The sequence below is a fragment of the Cygnus olor genome, chromosome 2, assembly GCF_009769625.2.
Source record: "Cygnus olor isolate bCygOlo1 chromosome 2, bCygOlo1.pri.v2, whole genome shotgun sequence".
Classification (NCBI taxonomy): domain Eukaryota; kingdom Metazoa; phylum Chordata; class Aves; order Anseriformes; family Anatidae; genus Cygnus; species Cygnus olor.
The window spans coordinates 126089932-126108532 of record NC_049170.1 but is presented as its reverse complement, the minus strand read 5'-3'; the positions used below and the strand labels follow the sequence as shown (position 1 = coordinate 126108532).

Genomic DNA, 18601 nt, shown 5'->3' with positions numbered 1-18601 from the left:
AGCATACCTTTCCATGGTCATGGTGTCTGGGAGAAGCACTTGGTGACTCAAAAAAGGCAAATGTTGCCTCCATCTACAAGGAGGAAGATTTAGGGAACTGCCAGCTAGCCTGACCTTAGTCTGTGGGAGGATTAGGCAGGTGATAGGGGACAGGCAGTAAGCCAAAATCTGCCTGACCAACCCGACTGCTTTCTATAACGAGAAGGGATGGACATTTTATGTGGAGAAGGGGAGAGCAGGGGATGTCTTTTACCTTGGCTTCAGTAAGACTTTTGACACAATCACTTGCAGACCTTATTTAACCACACTGGAAAGGTATGAACTAGACAAGAGGAAGATTTGGTGTAAAATTGGCTGGACCTTTAGGCTCAAGGGTTGTGATCCAGTAGCAAATCCAGCTGTTGGCTGGAATCTTGGGGCTGAAACTGTGTGACATCATTGTCAGTGACCTCAGTGAAGAGATGAAGTGTACCCATGGCAAGTTTGCAGATGACGACAGACTGGGGAGGTGTGGTGAGCACACTGGAGGGACATCAGCAGACTGGAGAAAAGGGCTGGCAGGAACCTCACAAATTCTGACAAATGGTGGTACAGCATCCTCGAACTGGGATGGAGTAAGTGTCCGTGTTATGAGCTGGGGGACTGAGTAGGTAGAAAACAGCTTTGCAAAAAGGGGTTTGTGGGTGAGCAACAACCCAGCCAGCAGTGTGCGCTTGCAACAAAGGCCAATGGCCATAATAACAAGAGCAACATTCCCATCCGTGGAGTATGTGTGAGATTGCATCTGGACTACTGCGTCCTCCTTTGAGGTCTTGAGTACATAAAAGGCATTGACATAAAAAGGCAAATCCAGCAAAGTGCTGCCAAGGTGGTGAGGTGGCCGGAGCAAATGGCATGCAAGTAGCAATTGAGAGGGTTGGGTTGTTCGGTCTTACGGAGGGAATGCAGATGGGAATTTTGTTGTTCTCTTCAGTTATCTAATGGGCAGGTATAGAGAAGATGGAGCCTTCTTGGAAGGTCACAGTTGCCTTTTAACTGTGAGAGGTAACAGACACAAGCTGGAAAATACTTGTTAGATATAAAGGAAAAACAAACAAACAAAACAAAACAAAAACCAACCACCACCACCAATAACAAAAAACAAACAAAAAACCACAGAAACCTCACAAGTGTGGTCAAACACTGGAACAGGTTGCTTAGAGGTGCTGGGCAATCTCCTTCCTTAGAGACAGAAAAACTTGGCTGGATATGACACTGGGAAAGCTGGTATAACTTCAAAATTGGCCCTACTTGGAGCTGAGGGTTCAGCCAAAAGATCTTGACAGGTCCCCCTCACCCTAAGGAGGGTGAAGATCATATAGTAGATTTACCTGATTTAAAATTTCATTTTGATTTCTTTGTGGATTTGAGTTAGGTATATACAGTATTTCTCTCTCTATATATATATTGATGTCATAAAGACCATATCTAAGTCATCTTGGGAATGTTAATAAGTGGGGACTCAGTTCTCCATAAAGGTGGGCAGAATGAATATACAGGGTAAATGCAGCTGTTCATGGAAAAAAAATTTTGTACACCAACAGCTGCTCTACATATAGCCCTGATGTCAGCAGGTGCACATAAACCCCTCTTTGTTACGTGTTAAAGCTGGAGATGGTGCTTTATGAGACAGCAGCCATACCTAAGTGGCTTACCAATTTCATGAGCATTCAACAAATTGTTAATTGCCTTTCACCTGATGGAAGAATAACTTTCTAGCTTATTTGAAAAGCAGGCAAGAACATTTCTGTGTATGTTAGTTTTACTCACAGTACCCTGTGTGCCAAATTTTGTAGAAATTCACCGGCGGGAGGGAGGGGGGGAATAATTAAAAAAAAAAAAAAAAGAAAACATATGTTTATTCTGATCGATGAAACACTATTACACTCAAATTCTCTCTCTCTTTTTTTTTCTTATTGATCTGGGGAAAAAAAAAAGTTATGATGAGGGAATTTAAGCAAACTTCACTGAAAATTCAAAGGAATTAAAAGCTTCTGTCTGTGTTAAGTTTCACACCAGGAAAGGTTTGCAGATCACAGTGAATAATCAAGTGACTGTACAATGTGATGCTGTGAACAAAATAGCCAGCAAGGTTAGAAGTCTAAGTGGGAGGAGGATGAACATGGGAGGATGACAGAATGCATATATTGCTCTTGTTTAAAACTGGAGAAGCTTCTTGTGAAAAGCAAAACCCATCTCCACTCAGCTTAATGCAGCACTGGTGCAATACATTGGAGGAGATTCAAAGAAGAGCCATAAAGCTGAATAAAATCCAGCACTGAAGTGTGTTTAGTGAATCCATTTCCCTCTGGAAGATGACGCTTTCCCTTTAAAGAACAGCAATTAGGAATAACATAATTCCTGGCCTTTGCACACAGTGATATTTGTGACCAGGGTTTTGTATTCTGGCCTTAGATGACAAAACGTATTTGCTCATGAGTTAGCAGCTTATAACAAATTTCAGAGGATCTGAGCATATGTGTATGTAGTTAAATTCCCTCTCTCACCCAGTTTGACAAGGACTCTTAGCTGCTTCAGACTTAGGGGTTTTCTCAATGCTGAGCCCATAAACTTTGTGGTAGGTGGGCAATCTGTTGTGTTTGTACCGCAGCAAGGTAAAGGCCTGCCTTGCTCTTCCTGGTGGATTCAGGTAATAATTTAATAAGGACTTTTGGTTACATTGAAGGATGTGTGGGGTTGGGAAAAATCAAGCATTTATAAATAAGAAATACTGGAATTAAAATTACCTGTGCAATTCTAAATTGGACTGCTTATGGTCATAATATCAAAGACACTATTTTTTTCCCAGCGGACCACTGCTTCATTTCGCATAGGGGAATGAATGAATCATGACTGTGAGGTAAATGAGATTATTGCCTGTATAACAGTTAGCTTATTTGCTACAGAAATTTGCACAGATATAACAAATGAGACCAGAGGAAAAGCTCTGTCTCTTTGCCCCAGGTTTTCTTCCACATACAAGCTGCTCTCATTTGCCATGTTATTTCAAGGTAATATTCTGACTTCTCTGCACTTCAGCCAGAACAGCCCTTCGATCTCTTTGCAGCCTGCCTGTCTTCGGGCAGGGTCGAAGAGCTTTCTGCAAACACAAGAGTTTCTCTGCCTGAGCACGACTGACAGGGACATTCCCAAGGGTTGTCCTCTCCAGCTGCAGCAGCCCAGCACTGGAGTATGCCACTTGGGGTGATGCCAAAAGAACTCATCTAAAAGGGTGCATTTAGGGTTGGTAGGATCTCTCGTTAGTTTAGCAGCAAAGCTAAGCATATGTGAATTATCCCCTCCATCCCCCCAGCTTTCTAATGACTAAATTCAAGCAGACTTCTGATGGCCAACCCCACCATACCCAAGTTCTTTCTCCAGAAGAGGAAAATATTAGAAGTTTTCAGTGGACAGAGGAGACAAGCAGGGCAGAAGGTTTGCCTTAAATTTGTTTTGAGAGACAACTGAACTATTATTACTAAATGAAAGAAAAAAGCAAAACAAACAAACACAAAAATGAGTCAGACGAGCATAGGGAAACATACGCAGCACAGGTACTACAGCAAAATGTAACGCCTGAAAAACAAGTATTATGATAAAAAAAGTATCAGAGTATCTGCTGAGTTAGCCATACTATCAGTAACAATGTATAATGCCTGGATAACTGCAGAAAAACTTAGGGCTACATATTCATGTGAGAAAACGTTAGAAATAACAATTGTTAGAGCCTGCAGAGTATAGCTCGTTATTAGGGATACTTGTGAAAACGTAAGGCTGATCTTTTAAGATAGGATTTCTGCATAACGGCTTGCCTGCAGAACTAAAGGGCAATGTTTAACAACCATCCTTCGGCCCTCAGTAATTTTTAACTCGCATCTCCCCATCCTGCGAGAGTCGGTGCTGCTGCGCGGTTGTGCGGCGGTGCCACAATTTGCACACAACGTGTTTTCCTTTTTTTTTTTTAATTATTTTTTTTTATTTTGTTTGGGGGGGGGGGGGGGGGAATAACACCGCCCCCTTCTTTTTGGTGAAGATGGGCCACTAAAAGGGAAGCGCCCCAGTCCCGCAGCGGGCTGCATTTAAAGACTCGCCCCTGTGAGGGCGAAGGACTTTTTTTTTTTTTTTTTTTCCTCTTTTCCTTTCTTCCCCCCTCCCTCCCCTTTTTCCCCTTCCCCCCCCCCCCCGGTGGGTGCAGGGCTGGGGGGAGCGGGGCTGCCATTGTCCCCGGGGGCGGGCAGCGGGACAGCCCCGCGGCCCGGGGGGACATCGGCCGGGGGTGGCGGCGCATCGGTGCCACCCAGCCCGGCTCGGCTCGGCTCGGCCTCCCCCAGCGCGGGGCCCGGCCCGCTGCCGCCGTGCCCGGGGGCAGGGGGGGAGTGCCTTGTGCCTCCCCCCGCCTCCTCCTCGTCCAGCCCTCCTCTGGGTAGAAGGAGGGGAGGAGGAGGAGGAGGAGGGCGAGTGGTGGGAGGGTCTCTGCATTGAAATAAACAAGCAGGCAGTTATTAAAACGGGAACATGGCGGCCGCAGCCCCAGCTTCAGCTTCGGCTTACAAAGCGAAGGTCAGCGCCGCCGGCGGCCGCGGGGGACGCCGCTGACCCCGGTACCGGCTCCCGCACGCCCCCCTCGGCCCCGGCTCGGCGGGGGGAGTGTGCCCCGACCCCCCCCACGCCTCCCTGACGGGGCACCGGGGGCCGCCCGGGGCCGCGGAGGGACGGCGGTGGCGGGCGGCTTCCCCCGCGCTGACGCCGGCCGAGGGGAGCGGGGGGGGTTATGGGAAGGGGGGAACCGGGCGGGGGTCGCGGCCCCCTCGGCGGGGAGGTGAAGGGGAAGAGGGGCTGCGGGGACGCCCCTCGCGGGGGCATCGTGCACGCACACCCCCCCTTTTTTTTTTTTGGGGGGGGGGGGGGTACTGCCCCGGGACGCCCCCCCCCCCACGTTGTGGGGGGGCTGGGGGGTGCATGCACCGCACGCTGCTGCCGCCGGGCCCGGGGGGGGTCGCTTCGCTGCGGCCAGGCCGGCCGGAGGTGGGGAGCCGCCTCTCCGCAGCTGCCGGGGGGAGAAAGTGGGGGGAAGGCAGGGGGCGCCGCGGGGGGGGGCGCGGGCATCCGCCGGGGGAGGGCATGGGGCAGAGCGGCGCGAGGGTGGGGATTTCAGAGGGGTGTTTAGGATCCCCCCCCCTCGCACGGGAAACTTGCAGGGAGGGTCTCTCCGTCCCCGCTGACAAAAGGGCTGATTTGGGGAGCAGGGCGGTGTTCGCCCCCTCCCCTTCCCCCGGCTGACAACGGCTCGGGGCCGAGCCGGCCGCCCCCTTCCCTTTTCCCTCTTCCCTTCCCATCCCGGCTCGGCTCTGCTCGGCTCCTCCAGGTGCCCTCTGCCCTTCCCGGTGGGCCGGGGAGCGCGGGGGGAAGGAGGGGGCAAAGCGGGTAACTTCTGCGAACTTTCTGCGCGGGGGTTGCGCCTGCGTGTGCGCGCCGCGCAGCGCCGGGCCGAGCCGAGCCGAACCGGGGCCGGGCCGAGCCGAGCCGAGCCGCGGAGGCTCCGCGTTCGCGCAGCCCCGGGGCGGCCGCCGCCGCCTCCCGGGAGGGGTGGGTGGGGTGGGGGCCCGGCCGCCGCAGTGCCGTGTGGCTGCGTGTGTGCGCGGGGCGGGGAGGACGAGGAGGAGGAGGAGGGATGGCAGCCGGCTGGGCGCGGGGTCCCCGTGCGGGCGGGGCGGGCGGCGCCGCGCTCACCGCGGGGCTGCAAGGACGGGGGGGCCGCGGTGGTGGTGGCAGCGCCGGGAGCGGGGCCCCACGCTTTTGGGGCGGGGGGGGGAGAGGTGCCCCAAGCCCTCCTCCCACCGCGCAGCGCGGTTGTTGCGCCCCTCCCCGCGCCGCGGGGGCGCTGCGGGTCCCCCGCTGCCGCCGCGCTCCTCGGGGGCAGGCGGGCGCGGAGGTAAACGCGGAGTAACCGCGGTGTAACCGGAGCCGCGGGGTCGAGCTGGTCTCACCCTCACTACTTGCCTCTGAAGTGTGTGTGTGCAGCCCGCTGTCTGAATGCACTTGTAATTAGCCAGGAAACAGCCTCCTTGCGAAAGGAGGCCGGCTTGCTTGTTGGGCAATAATCGATTGCTGGGTTTTCTTCTTATGCTTTTATTTCGGGGTAGTCGGTTCGGTTATAAAGCCTATTCACCTGCTGCCTGAAATATTTTTATGCTGTTTAAGAATAGTTTTGAGCTCAGCGTATTGTGTCTGCCTATGACAGTTACAGCGAAGCTCTATTGCCACTGTAAATAAGTAGGCAGTTTAAGGCTGCCACTCTTTTTACTTAAAGCATTTTTTGTTGTTGTTCTTACTTCGCTGCCATTGTGGCTGACGGCAGTCATTTGTTTTCATCCCGTTGGGTTTTCATGTGCTGAAGTATGAAATCAACTCTGGCCGGTTAATTTCCTCGCTTCTTACAACCTGAGAGTGGCGTTGGGCCACCTGGTGGGCCCCTCTCGTGGGGGATCCCTCTAAGAGGCCGCCTGGGCAGGGGGAGCTGCTGATCCACTGTGCTGGATGCTTGCAGAGAAAGGGCAGCGTTGGGTGCCCTCGAGAACCTCACGCTGAAGCTGTTATTCCCCAAAGCGACGTTCTTGTTCCCTTATGAACAGTGTAAGACCCCTGTGAATGAAAACTGGCCGTTTTACCACAGATTGTGTGGGTACTGCACCTCCTACGTAGTTTTCAGAACACTTGCTTGTTTACGTCAGCAGTGGCGTCATAAATAGGGTACATCAGGCTCGTGCAAATTTGCACATACATATGTGTTTGCAGGCATGTGTGGACACCCATGAATTTGTGTTCCTTACTTTGACATTTCTAATATAGCCCTCAATAGCTGTATTACTCTGGAACACCGAAGTTGGCTGCGCTCTGTCATGGGAGATAAGATGTAAATTTGCCCCCCTGCTCTCCCTAGGTTATTCCCCAAGTTTACAAGAGGTGCTGTGATAAGCTTAATGTCAATTTGTGATCCGGGGTCTTGAGCAAAATACTCGGTCATGGAATCAACCCTCAGAAATATTCAGAACAGCTTTGGAAAGAATGGTTGATCTTAAATGTCATACAAATATCTGAAGAATCATGTAATTTTTAGTATGTTTGTATCTCATTTTGATGAGCATTATGTAATAAATGCCTGACAAAGGTGGTGTAATTATGTCTTTTTTTTTTTTTTTTTCAGCCGGCAAGTTCTTTTATTTCACGTAAAAACTGAAGGTTTCTCAACTTTATATTTTCTCAGGCTTGTGGTCTTTACTAGCAAAAGGATCCATATACTACACTGATACTTCATGAGTATCACTGTAGTTTCTGAAGATGCTTTTTTGCAAGATGTGTAGCTCTTCTTGTGTTCCTCTTTGTGTGTCCTGGTGGTGTCAGTGCTATATTCGAAACTCAAGACATTTGAGGAAGGAATACATTATTCCTATCAAGAATGAAACTGTTGGAATAAGACAGTTCAGTTTTAAGTTCTTAAACCATAGCTACATAATTTGAGAGTGAAAATGTTCAAAGATCATTCCCCTTGGGCAAAAATGGGAAAGTATTAGGGATTTGTTCATGTAGGAAGTAGTGTATTGTATTAAACTGAAGCCATGAAGTCAAGATTAATTATTTAAGAATATTTGTGTTTTTATAATCCTTTAGGATGCAGCTTGCTCACTGTAAGTCTGCAAGACTCTGTCATGAGAATGAAAGTGTTGATGTTCAACACTTCCCTCCATCGCTGAAAGAGAGTAAGAGCTAGTCCATCTGTAGAGAGCACAGGTTTTTCAGCAGGAAGAACAAAGTCATTGGGAAAGACAGCTGCTGCTACAGTGCCCACAGTCTTCTGGTCTTTCCCTTTGTTACTGATGTCACTGTCTTATTGGCAAAATCTGGGGCTCAACATTGAGCCTGAGTTTTGGTAGCACCTGAAATGAGAATTGTGGAAATCGCAGAGGCTTGTGAGACTTAAAACCTTGAGGATGCTGTCAGCTCATTGAAGAGAAAAAGCTGAGCGTGAGACTGGTGCCAAATTCAAGTATAAATGTAACTCTCTTTGTCTGCTCAGTACTAATTGTGCGCTGAAGAAAGGCAATACTGAGCTAATGCTGTTTCTGCCAAATTCATTTTTTGTATGTTTGCTGTGCTTAGCCTCTCTAAACAGTGCAATTCGTATTCAAGTACATATAAAGTATTTAACAAATTCCACCGGTTTTCTTTAGAATTCTTACCTTCATTAAAATGTTTGGTATTCATTTATTTCTGTGTCTGGCTTCTGGCTTCTGAGGCCAAAGGTGAGATGTGTTGTTACACGGTATATACCCTTGTGTGTGACTTAGCATTTTAAACTAAGGACAGAGTAATGTTGATATTTACTTTTGTAGAAGGTATATTACAGCATCCATTCATGTACTCGTTTTCTACTATTAGCTAATTTAGTTACAGATGGCTACTCTGGCAGGATCCCTTATTTTTATTTTTAAATAAGGTGAAGTTCAGTGCACTACTTTATTTGTGTTAGTTGTTAAAACATTCTCATGCTCCTGGTGGCAGATAAAGACAAATCTGTCAATGTAATCCTGAGAGCAAGGGAGGCGGAGAGGGAGAAACAGGGAGGGACTGGGGGGGGGCGGGGGGGAACCCTCCTGAGCATATGGAGACATCCAGAAAAAGATGTGCATCGTCAGCTGTGATTCCATTGTGTGCTTGCAGACAGGAGCTGAGCTTTTCTTCTCCTGGGAATTTAAACCTTACAGAAGTATTCTTTGACTTTTACCCGTCAGGGTAATCATGCTTAGATAACGTACACTTCACATGTTTATTGTAGATAGTATTTTGATAATATTTTTAAGATTTCAGGGGAAACATGAAACACAAGGAATCCAGCTCTGTGATGGAGTTGCAGTTTGAGCAGGCGTGCATATAAGTGAAATGGTAACTTTGAGTAGTAAGAATAATTTGTAATGTTACATCAGTGGTTACATATTACTAAAGCAGCTTACCAGTTTGAGGCTAATAGTTTGTCAGCAGTATTTGCATTATGCAAACACTCCCTATTTTTAATGATTCAATAGCTTAGCCTCTTCAAAATATACCAAGTAGAAATGGGACATGGAAAATGACAGCTTGCATAGTTTAATCAATTTAGGGTGCAGCATTTAAAAAAAAAAAAAATCCAAACTAAAACAAACAAAAAAACACCACCACAAATCATCATGGTGTATTTTTAAATAAGGGCTTAAGCAAACAAACAAAAAATCCTAAACAGAACAATTTTGTCAGTGTAGTGATGTGAGTATTCAGAAATAGTATTAACATTAATTTACATAATGAAAAAAACTGAGCGGAAGAAATTCATTTTCTTCTGCTCAGTCCTACATTTACTTATTACCTAGAACAGTGTTTCCTTTCCTGAGCATTTAGAATACTTCTGCTGCTTTATAAAATTACTTGGCGTTGATAAATAACTCAAAAAATACATCTTGAATGTGGTGGATTCACTGCATTACATTTTGTTAATATTTATGATTTTTCAATCTTGTTCTATGGAAATAAGATGTTTTTCAAGTTAAGTGTAATAGAAATTTTACTTAGTTTTATGGAAATAATACAGGCACGATTCCTATGGAAAGCATATGGTCACTGGGGTGCTTGGCTTTTTGAAGTTTGAAATTAGTTCATTAATTTAAATGTCTAAAGCTATACAACAACACATTAACAATACACACTTTTTTTTTTCTTCTGCAGCTGCATCATTATACCATTCGAAGCCTTGCATTTCCTTAAATGGCTTCCATAACAATCTTCCATTAATACAGTTACTGGCATATATTATTCTTTCTTTGCTCTCATTTTCACAGCTATAACTGATAGTAAATCTTACTCTTTCTGTGAGTGTGCTCTGATTAGATTTTTCAGGAGCCTGTTTGTAATATGCTTCTGCTTTTTGCAGGTAACATGCAGTGCCCTCTCTGCAAATCCTAATTACATTTTTTTCTTTTTTAACTTGAAGTTACTCCTTGTTTAGAAAGGATAACGTAACATGGACTATTTTAGCAAAATATATGGAAACTATTAATGTATTAATGAAAGGGCAGGGAGTTTAGGCGACAAATTAAAGATATCTACCGAAAATGTTAATTTATCCATAAATCTCAGGTAGTACAGGTCACATGAGCTTCTACGGGGGGGGGGGGGGATCCTTGGATATAGTGAGATCATATATCTGATGTAGTGATGACTGAGTGTTGCTATTTTGATGCTTTTTTAGTGAGCTATGTAAGACATATTGTTGCTCTTTGGTAGGATTTATAGTGGACATATCACAATTGGCTGCTTTATTGGCTGCCTCAGTGGAGAAGTCTGGGATTGAAGAATGGGGATGGAAAGTGAAATAACATTTTACTTGTTAGGTCAGGATTATTATGGAATCTTATTCTGTCCATGTGGTAATTCATCTGTGTGTGAACAGATTTAGTTTTTCATTGCTGTCAGTATTGATCTCTAATGAGCCTTGCAAATGGATTTTGAAGAAAATTACTCCAATTAAAAACAATGTAGTTTGTCACTTATTTGTACCTCACAGATTATGTAGGAAGTACTAAATTGCATTTAAAAAGAAAACTTTATGAGGGAGGAGGAAGTTCTGCCTATGAATAAATTTGATAGTATATACTGACACTTTTATTACAGGTAGTTTATGAACTTACAAATTCATCACACACCTGTGTGACAGAATCAAATTTAAAAATAAATAAAGTTAAGGTCATATGCTTTTCGTACCTGTGCAAATGAGAGTTCACACATCACCTGGTTTACACTGGAGATTATTTTCCATCACAGTCCTTCCATCCTGTTTTGAGTTTGCCAGGTAGCTCTTCGGTTTCCATCCTTTACTGTTTCTAAAGTAATGTCAGGGCTTGCAGACCAACCACGGAGGTTATTCCCAGAAATAAATGCAATTATCTTCAACTAATTTCACTTGCTGCCCTTATACAAATTCGTACCTTGGTCTCCAGAGATACGAGTGATGTCCTCTTCCTTTCCTATCCATTTCTTAGAACAGTTTCATAGAGTAGGAAGATTGTGAGCTTATACAGGTGAATACATTATTTACTTTATCTAATTTCAGTTGCAGTTTCAAGGAGAATACTTCTTCAAGTCAAGTCTGCATTTTTTTTTTAAGAAATCAGAATTTAAAACCAGGATTATGTGATTTCGTTTTAGTAGGACTAGGATACTTGTTGCCTTTATTTTATTTTTTTTTTTAAGTCAACCTGTTGATACTTTACTGGCTCTAAAATGCAGCTCTAATAACATAGTTTAAAGCTTTTTTTTTTTTTTAAGGATCACAGCTTACTTTGATACAAAGATACTGCATTTCTAGTGAGGTCTCCCAATGTTTTCTTGTTATGGTTTTTCATGAAATTAGCGTTAACTGACAGACGTCACTAAAAAGACCATTTCTTAACATAGGAGTGAGGGAATCTGAAGATTGTATGTATGTGATCAAAAAATATATTCACTAGGCTTGCATGCATTAAATAAAGGTCTATTCTACACATGTCTGAAAGTGGTTGTCTTGCACTCCCTTCTTTTTAGCTAAACTGTAGTTTGTAGCGTTGATATTTTGTTCTCTTCACAACTTAGAGCCTTTATGGGGCAAGGAGTTAACATATCTTACACTGCTACAGGTAGCTGGAATACAGATGTCCATTTGCACTGTAAAAGAAATAAATTATTGTGAATGAATGGAAAATAAATATGTGAAGTGGCTTGAAGTCAGGATGTTATTTTGGGCCCTATCAGTTGCACTTAGTTATTATGTTTGCCTTTTAAAAGTTTTCTTTTACTCTCCAGTCTATGGAAGATTGAACGGTGGTGTTGGAAAGCTACAAGTGTGAAGAATAGAAACTATAATATATTCCATTTTTATATCATAGCTAATGCTTATAATTCGTACACGTTTTAAGGCAGAGGCTCTTTCATCATGTAGGTCTTTGAGGCCTATGTGCAGGCCTTTGAGCACCCTTGCACAAAGCCAGCTTTCACAGTAATATACTTTTAATAGTGGTGGTTTCTCTTCGGTTTTCAGGGGCATCCCAAGAACCTTCTGATTCTTGTGGGTATGATTTGCGTGGGAATAGGTACTAGCAATGCCTTGTTCCAGTGTCGCTTTTACTTTGTTTTTCAGAAAGGGCTTCGAGAAAGGAAAATAAGGACTAATAGATGACTTCAGTGTGCAGTGTTCATCAGTTTTCCTCACTGATAATCTAGTTTAATTAAAAGTATAAATCTGGAATATACCATGTGTTTGGGTACATCAAGCTTATCACTGGTTTATGTACAATTTAAGACTTTTGCTTAAAAAGAAACACTTTGTTAGCAGTATTTTGAAGATAGTATTTAACCTATGAAACTATCGTGTATTGTCTTGGTTTTCAGACAGCCCTATCATTATTATTTAAAATGTTATACAAATAGAAAAAAATGAAAATGACAAGTTTTGCTGGTCTTTCATCATTGTGGCACTGTGCCCAGTGAGCTGTAGAGTAGCCATTGGGAATCATGTTACTCATGTGCAGACATTTTGAGCAGTGATATTGGAAGGCCACATAGATCAGGAGGTGAGGACCCCAAAATAAATTAGCAGGGGGAACACACCAGCCATGCTTGTTGAGACAAGATGGTACTTGAGTGGTGCCCATCCTCCTTTGCTGGTGTGCAGCAGTTGAAAAGACGGGCATGATGAGGAGGATTCAGCCCTTCTAGAGTTGGGAGATGAATCGAAAACAATTCTGTCTACACAGACATTCTTGTTGTTATTGCAATCCTATGGCAAAGGGCCATCCCACTATGGCTGGGGCTGAAGCCCTCGCTCTCTGCCTTTGGCCCAAAGGGCACCCAGTGGCTATGCCTCATCGTCTGCTTGGGCAGGGGCTTCTCCTTACTGAATCCCTCTGAACTGCAGGTGTCTGGCAGAAATTGTAATTCCTGCTAAAATGCTAAATGATCTGGTGTTTTACTTTATAATTTCACTCTAAGACATGACCGTGTTTTGTGTGAATGAGGGCCAACTCCAAGGCCAAAATTAAATTAATAAAAAAAAAAAGTGGTTTGTAGACCTTGTATAATTCTTAGGCATTCCTGAGAGAGTAATGTTTTCAGATCTTCTGTGTATGTATTTTATACAAAAATACTTTTTTATTAGTGGGTCCTCTGAATAGTCTGTTACTGTAGTGCTATCCTGCCTGAACTAGAAAAAATTCAGCAGATCTTATTTGAAGTTTTCTTGTGAGATGGTGATATTGACAGAAATCATATAGTTGTCTAGAAATCCACTTTTCTCAAGTTGTAATTAGTGCTTTTTGTTGATGACACGTAGCTTATCTTCCATTATGTTTATGTTCTGCCCTTTTGTTAGTCAGAAAGAAATTAGAGAACTTTTTGGTAGCTTGCTTGGATACATTTGACATAAAGTACTTGTCTGACTTAAAAACAAAAGTCCAGGTATAATATTTTTGTGGACCAGTGTCATTTAATATTGCCCACCTCCTCTTCTTTCTTGAAGAAATGCACGTTACTTTGTGATGCTTGTCTTCTGCTCTTCTGGCATCTTAAGTTCTGTACTAATGAAGAGAGATTTGTTGTTGTTGTTTGTTGGTTGTTTTTTAATTTGTCCACCGATACTCATCATTCAAGTCAGAGGTCTTGTAAGTGGAGGCTCAGAGAAGAAACATGCTTCTACACATACAATTTTTAATAATGTTTGAGAAGCATTTTATAAAAACATCAGTTTCTCCTTTTTAGAGATTTGAAACTCATAAGTTACAAAGTCAGCCAGCCAAGCAGTCAACCAAAAAAGGAACCAACCACTTTCACAGAGAGTTCCCACAGATTCTTTTGTGAAACAGGGACTACATACCATGTAAATTAATTTAAACATCTTAGTTGCTATCACTGCAAATTTGCAGGAGGTAGCAGGTAAAGAGGAAGCTGTGTGCCTGGAGTGATTGTGTAACTAGAAGGAGATTGTTGTTATGTCTGGAAAAAGAGATAATGTTCTGCAACATACATAATGTTTCCCTCATGATGTTATGCTTAAAAGTGAGATGTGCTAACCATTGTATTTTCATTTTTCTTTGCCTGTCTAAAAACAAAAAAACTAATATTTTTCTCATAATTTTTTTCACAGCATACTTGAGATACATCTGAGTATTGGGGTCCCTCACGCACACAGCGTCTAGAACTCTCTGCCTGCCTCGCTGAGTCTCGGTGAGTTCTCCGTCATGTTTAATTAGACCGCCTTACAGTTTTATCTCCTTTGCTGAGGAATTTGACGTGAGACATCTTAAAGTGATTGTGTGGATACAGCAGAACAAACCCTGGTGTTAAGTAATGTGTGATATTACAGTCAGAGGAAATATGAACGTTTTAGAGACCTTCAACAATTATGCTCAAACTGGTTATGAAAGCAGGGAGCTTGCTTTAGCTCCAGGACCAGGAATGGGACTCTGTTCTGCGAAGGCTGAAGGGGATAAATATGTGATGCTTCTGCACATGAATTTTGTTTGATACTTCATCCTTTTACTAAGGAACTGGTGTTTTTCCAATGTGCTGATTATGGTCTGTCTTTCTGTGAAGGTTGAATATGAAGTAATACAAGCTTTCCATCCAACTATCTGCACTAATAAATTACTTAAATTGAGGGCTGAAATAGGTATAATGACACTGATGACTTAAACTGCTTGTTGCTCAAGAATTACTGTCTGATGGCTCCATCAGGCAGTGCTGTGCCTGTTTAACTCTGCTCACAAGAAGGGATAATACCACTGAGAATTAGAAAACAGGACCCCTGTGGATTGTTTAAATGCAGACTAATAATAGTTTGGTAGTGCAGTGAAAGAAAGTAGAATATAAATGCTGTGTTTTTTATTTTAGGTATGTTTAATATATCAATATACTCACTTGGTATAAATCTTTTACAAATACGCATTTGAGATTTTATGTGAGAACCTTTTCAGGGTACTCATGAATAAATGTTGTCTTTTAGCACATAGAGTGACTTATTAAGGTCAGAAATATGTATTTTTGAGGCTTGCACACTAAATATAGAGGTGGGGAATGAGCCAACTAAGAAGGGTTTGGGTTTTTTTGGGCATAGCTGTTTATACAATGCCAGCCATTTATGGGTAAAATTATGTATGTCTACATCAAGTATCATTTCCTCTTTTGTTAATTACATTGAGCTTTTTTCTTTTCTTGCAAAGTAACAATGCTTTTCTTTAAACTGAAAATGAGATTTAAGAAGCTTTTTCAGTGCTTCTGTTTTTCTGCCTTTTTCCTTGGCTGTTCTAATAATAAGAATTTGCAGTTCGTTGCATTCAATAGACTTCATAATACTGGTTGAATAGTTTGTTTATATATTAACTTGAAAATGTTGTGCCATGTAGATGTTATTTATTACTTAGTTACACTTATTGCTTACACTATATTTATTTACACTACTTACTGGAGATGTATAATGATCACAATGTGTACATGCAGGTTTTCTCAGTAATAAGCTATTTTTGTGATCATTTAAATTAATTTCTTAAAAAGAAGAAAGTAAGAATCTCAAAATATGTTGTTGATTTTTTTCTTTTTCTATTGAATAAAAGACTCATAATAGAATGAGTTAGGTATGAATAATGAAGAAAAATGTCACTGCCAAAATTCCCCATAGAGAACATGAAATTTATTGTCAAATTGATAGCATGTTTGTTTTCATTTCAGTTGTCTTGATTGCAATTTTCTATCAAACAGAGAATGCATTAGGTTAAGACTGAAAAAGGTAAATATTCAAATAAAAAGCAATTTACGTATAATTGCCTTTTTTCCTAATTAATTAATGTGAGTGGGGAAAAAAACTTTATTTTGCTTAGTGCTGCTAAATTCTGCACCAAAATTCCAAATTCGTTTAGTTGATCCAGTGACAGAAAGTAATATGGTACTTTTGCAGATACTAAATAAAACATAGTTGCTGTGTATGAAAAGCTCAAAGCTTTTAATATTAGCAACTAAGACATAAATATTTGTATGTGAGGCCTGTGGAACAGTGAGGAAGAAAAACAGTGTTAAAAAAAAAAAAGTTCCATGAAAGGATTTGAAGCCAAGGATGAACCTGGAAATAGAGAGGCAGCTCTCCAAAAATAATATCCTAATGTTCTAAAATGGATAGGTACCCACATGTTCACATGATAGCTGAGGGAAAGGGAATTGCATAGATATGGAGTATCTTCAAACTTTGGTTCCTTTGAATCCTCGTAAGTGTTAACATTGACTTCTGAATTCCTGGGATCTCAGTCCTATTTTTTTATTTATTCAGAGTTTCACATTCTCTGGTGCAATATCAGAAAGAAATTATATTAATTTATATCAACTATTAATGTCTGAACTTAGAAAATGTTTACAAGCATCTTAAGTGTGGGAGACAGAGGGATTTGGCCAACCTCTTTTCAGTGGTTGTGGGGACACGACCAAGGGGCAATGGCCACAAAATGGAGCACAGGAAGTTCCACACCAACATGTGAAAGAAATTCTTCACGGTGATGGAGTGCTGGAACAGGCTGCCCAGGGAGGTTGTGGAGTCTCCTTCTCTGGAGATACTTAAGGCCCGTCAGGACGCCTACCTGGGCAGCCTGCTCTAGGGAACCTGCTTTGGCAGGGGGGTTGGACTCGATCTCTTGAGGTCCCTTCCAACCCCTACAACTCTGTGATTCTGTGAAAAGATATACTAGCTGGAATCTCTTAAGAAATTCTGTCCTCAGCTTTTGATATGAGCTGCCTGTGGAATAAATGTTGTGTTTGACTGTGTGTTGTGGGACTGTAACACGATTGTGTGCATTCAGCCTCTCTGCCACTGCAGTAAGCTTTGCAGCAAGTGAAACTACTGCTTAATACTGGATGGATATATCTGAATATAATGTAGTGCATAAGAGTTTGAGTCCTGGACTGGTTCAACAGCTTTAGAGTATATATGCATAAGCATATAGAAATAATGTAAATGCTAGAATTTGTGACTACACCCTTGGAAATCTGGTGGTTAGGGTCATACAAGATAGCTGCTGTGCCCTACCAGAAGGGTGTGCAGTTAGAGATAGTCAGACTTCAGTTTTTAAACAAACCACCGAGATAAAAATACTAACCTTAGTTCCTAATTTAAAGGTTTTCTGTCAGAAACATCTTCTGTCTCTTTCTCCTTTTCTTTCTGCTTGAGATGGTTTCTTTTGCAGTGAATGTTTCTCAGGGGAAAAAAAGAATGCAGAGTAGAGGAATCTCACTTTTCTGTCACTCTTGATGAGAGTCTGTTTCAATCCAACTTTGTAGTGATTTCATTGGCATTTGTGTTGTAGTTAGTGTCAAGTGTGATGCATAGAAAATACTTGTCTGTTTGTTATGAGTTGTAGTACTCCTTGTTGCTCACAGCAGTCATCGATAAAATTCTGACAGATGTCCCACTTTTGACTGTGTCCTCCTAATACGTGTAAAGGGAGTGCTGTCAGAAAACACAGTGTAAGAGTGAAAATAAAAGTAGCTTATGTTGAAGCAAGTTTTAAGAGCGTTCACTGTTAACTTGAAGATGCATGTGAAGAAAGATTACAGTAGGTTCCATGTATGAAATATAAATAAAAGTGTGTGTGAGAGAGAGAGAGAGAGATCACTTCTATCAAAATGCAAAGTTGTGCTGGGATAGAGCCCACCAAGAGCTCAGGAGTGAGTTCACAACACCTTAACTCCTATAGGGTCTATATTTCTGAAATACTTGAAGTAAAATAGTTATTGATCACAGGAATAGATATTTTTTTCTGACTTAGGTCTTCTCATTTGAAGAGGAATCTATGAGGCAGTTTTAACCTAGTTTGAATTGGTTTGTGCTAAATAAAGAGAATGTGGTCACATTTCTTAGACCTCAAAACTGAGGAGCTCTGTTTTGCATGAAATATGATCAGATTTTTCTGTTTTCAGTCGCTCCTGTTCAGTAGCGACAGTTAACATGAATTGCCTATAAAGATGCCTGTAAAAGTAGATGCTTGATTATAGTGAATTTAATGCAGTCAGGGTTAAAATGATACTGCTAATCTGAGAGCAAACTTTCTGTGTGGGTGGTACAGTGAGAATGTTCCACAGACATAGAGAAATGAGCATCTATTAAGATTTATTAAATTGACCCTATATTATTATTAATTCCTTCCTTGAATTACAAATGGAGATTATGGAAATCCTCGGTTTTTATTGCGTGGGAGAGTTGAAATTTACACAATATACTATATTGCATTTCCTTTAAAATTAGTGAAAACAGGGTTATAGAGAAATCTCATCATCCTTGCAACTAGCAGATCTAGATTTGTTAATAATGAAAGCAGATTAAAAGGGCTCTAATAGTTTTGAGGCCACAACGTTAAAATTCATTTTAAGTCTGAAGTAAACTGTCCTTAAATATGTAAAACTCATTAATTACTGTGAATGGACTTAAATGGAGTGCTCTGTCAATGAGCTTCTTACTGAGCTGATAGAA

The 18601-nt window shown here is 42.1% G+C and overlaps 1 protein-coding gene across 7 annotated transcripts in view; it reads left to right on the top strand.

Moving 5' to 3' along the window:
* Positions 1-514: 514 nt before the first annotated feature.
* Positions 515-18601, top strand: part of NCOA2 (nuclear receptor coactivator 2) — a 201814-nt gene continuing 183727 nt past the window's right edge. For 2 of the 7 annotated variants that reach the window (XM_040545926.1, XM_040545928.1), the window contains exons 1-2: positions 4431-4599; positions 14240-14319. The gene's annotated coding sequence lies outside the window, so the exon portion shown is untranslated. Of the gene's footprint in view, positions 615-4430; positions 4641-5385; positions 5405-7707; positions 7797-14132; positions 14152-14239; positions 14320-18601 lie in introns of those variants that run through there. The other 5 variants (XM_040545930.1, XM_040545929.1, XM_040545927.1 and 2 more) reach the window with 5 other exon arrangements.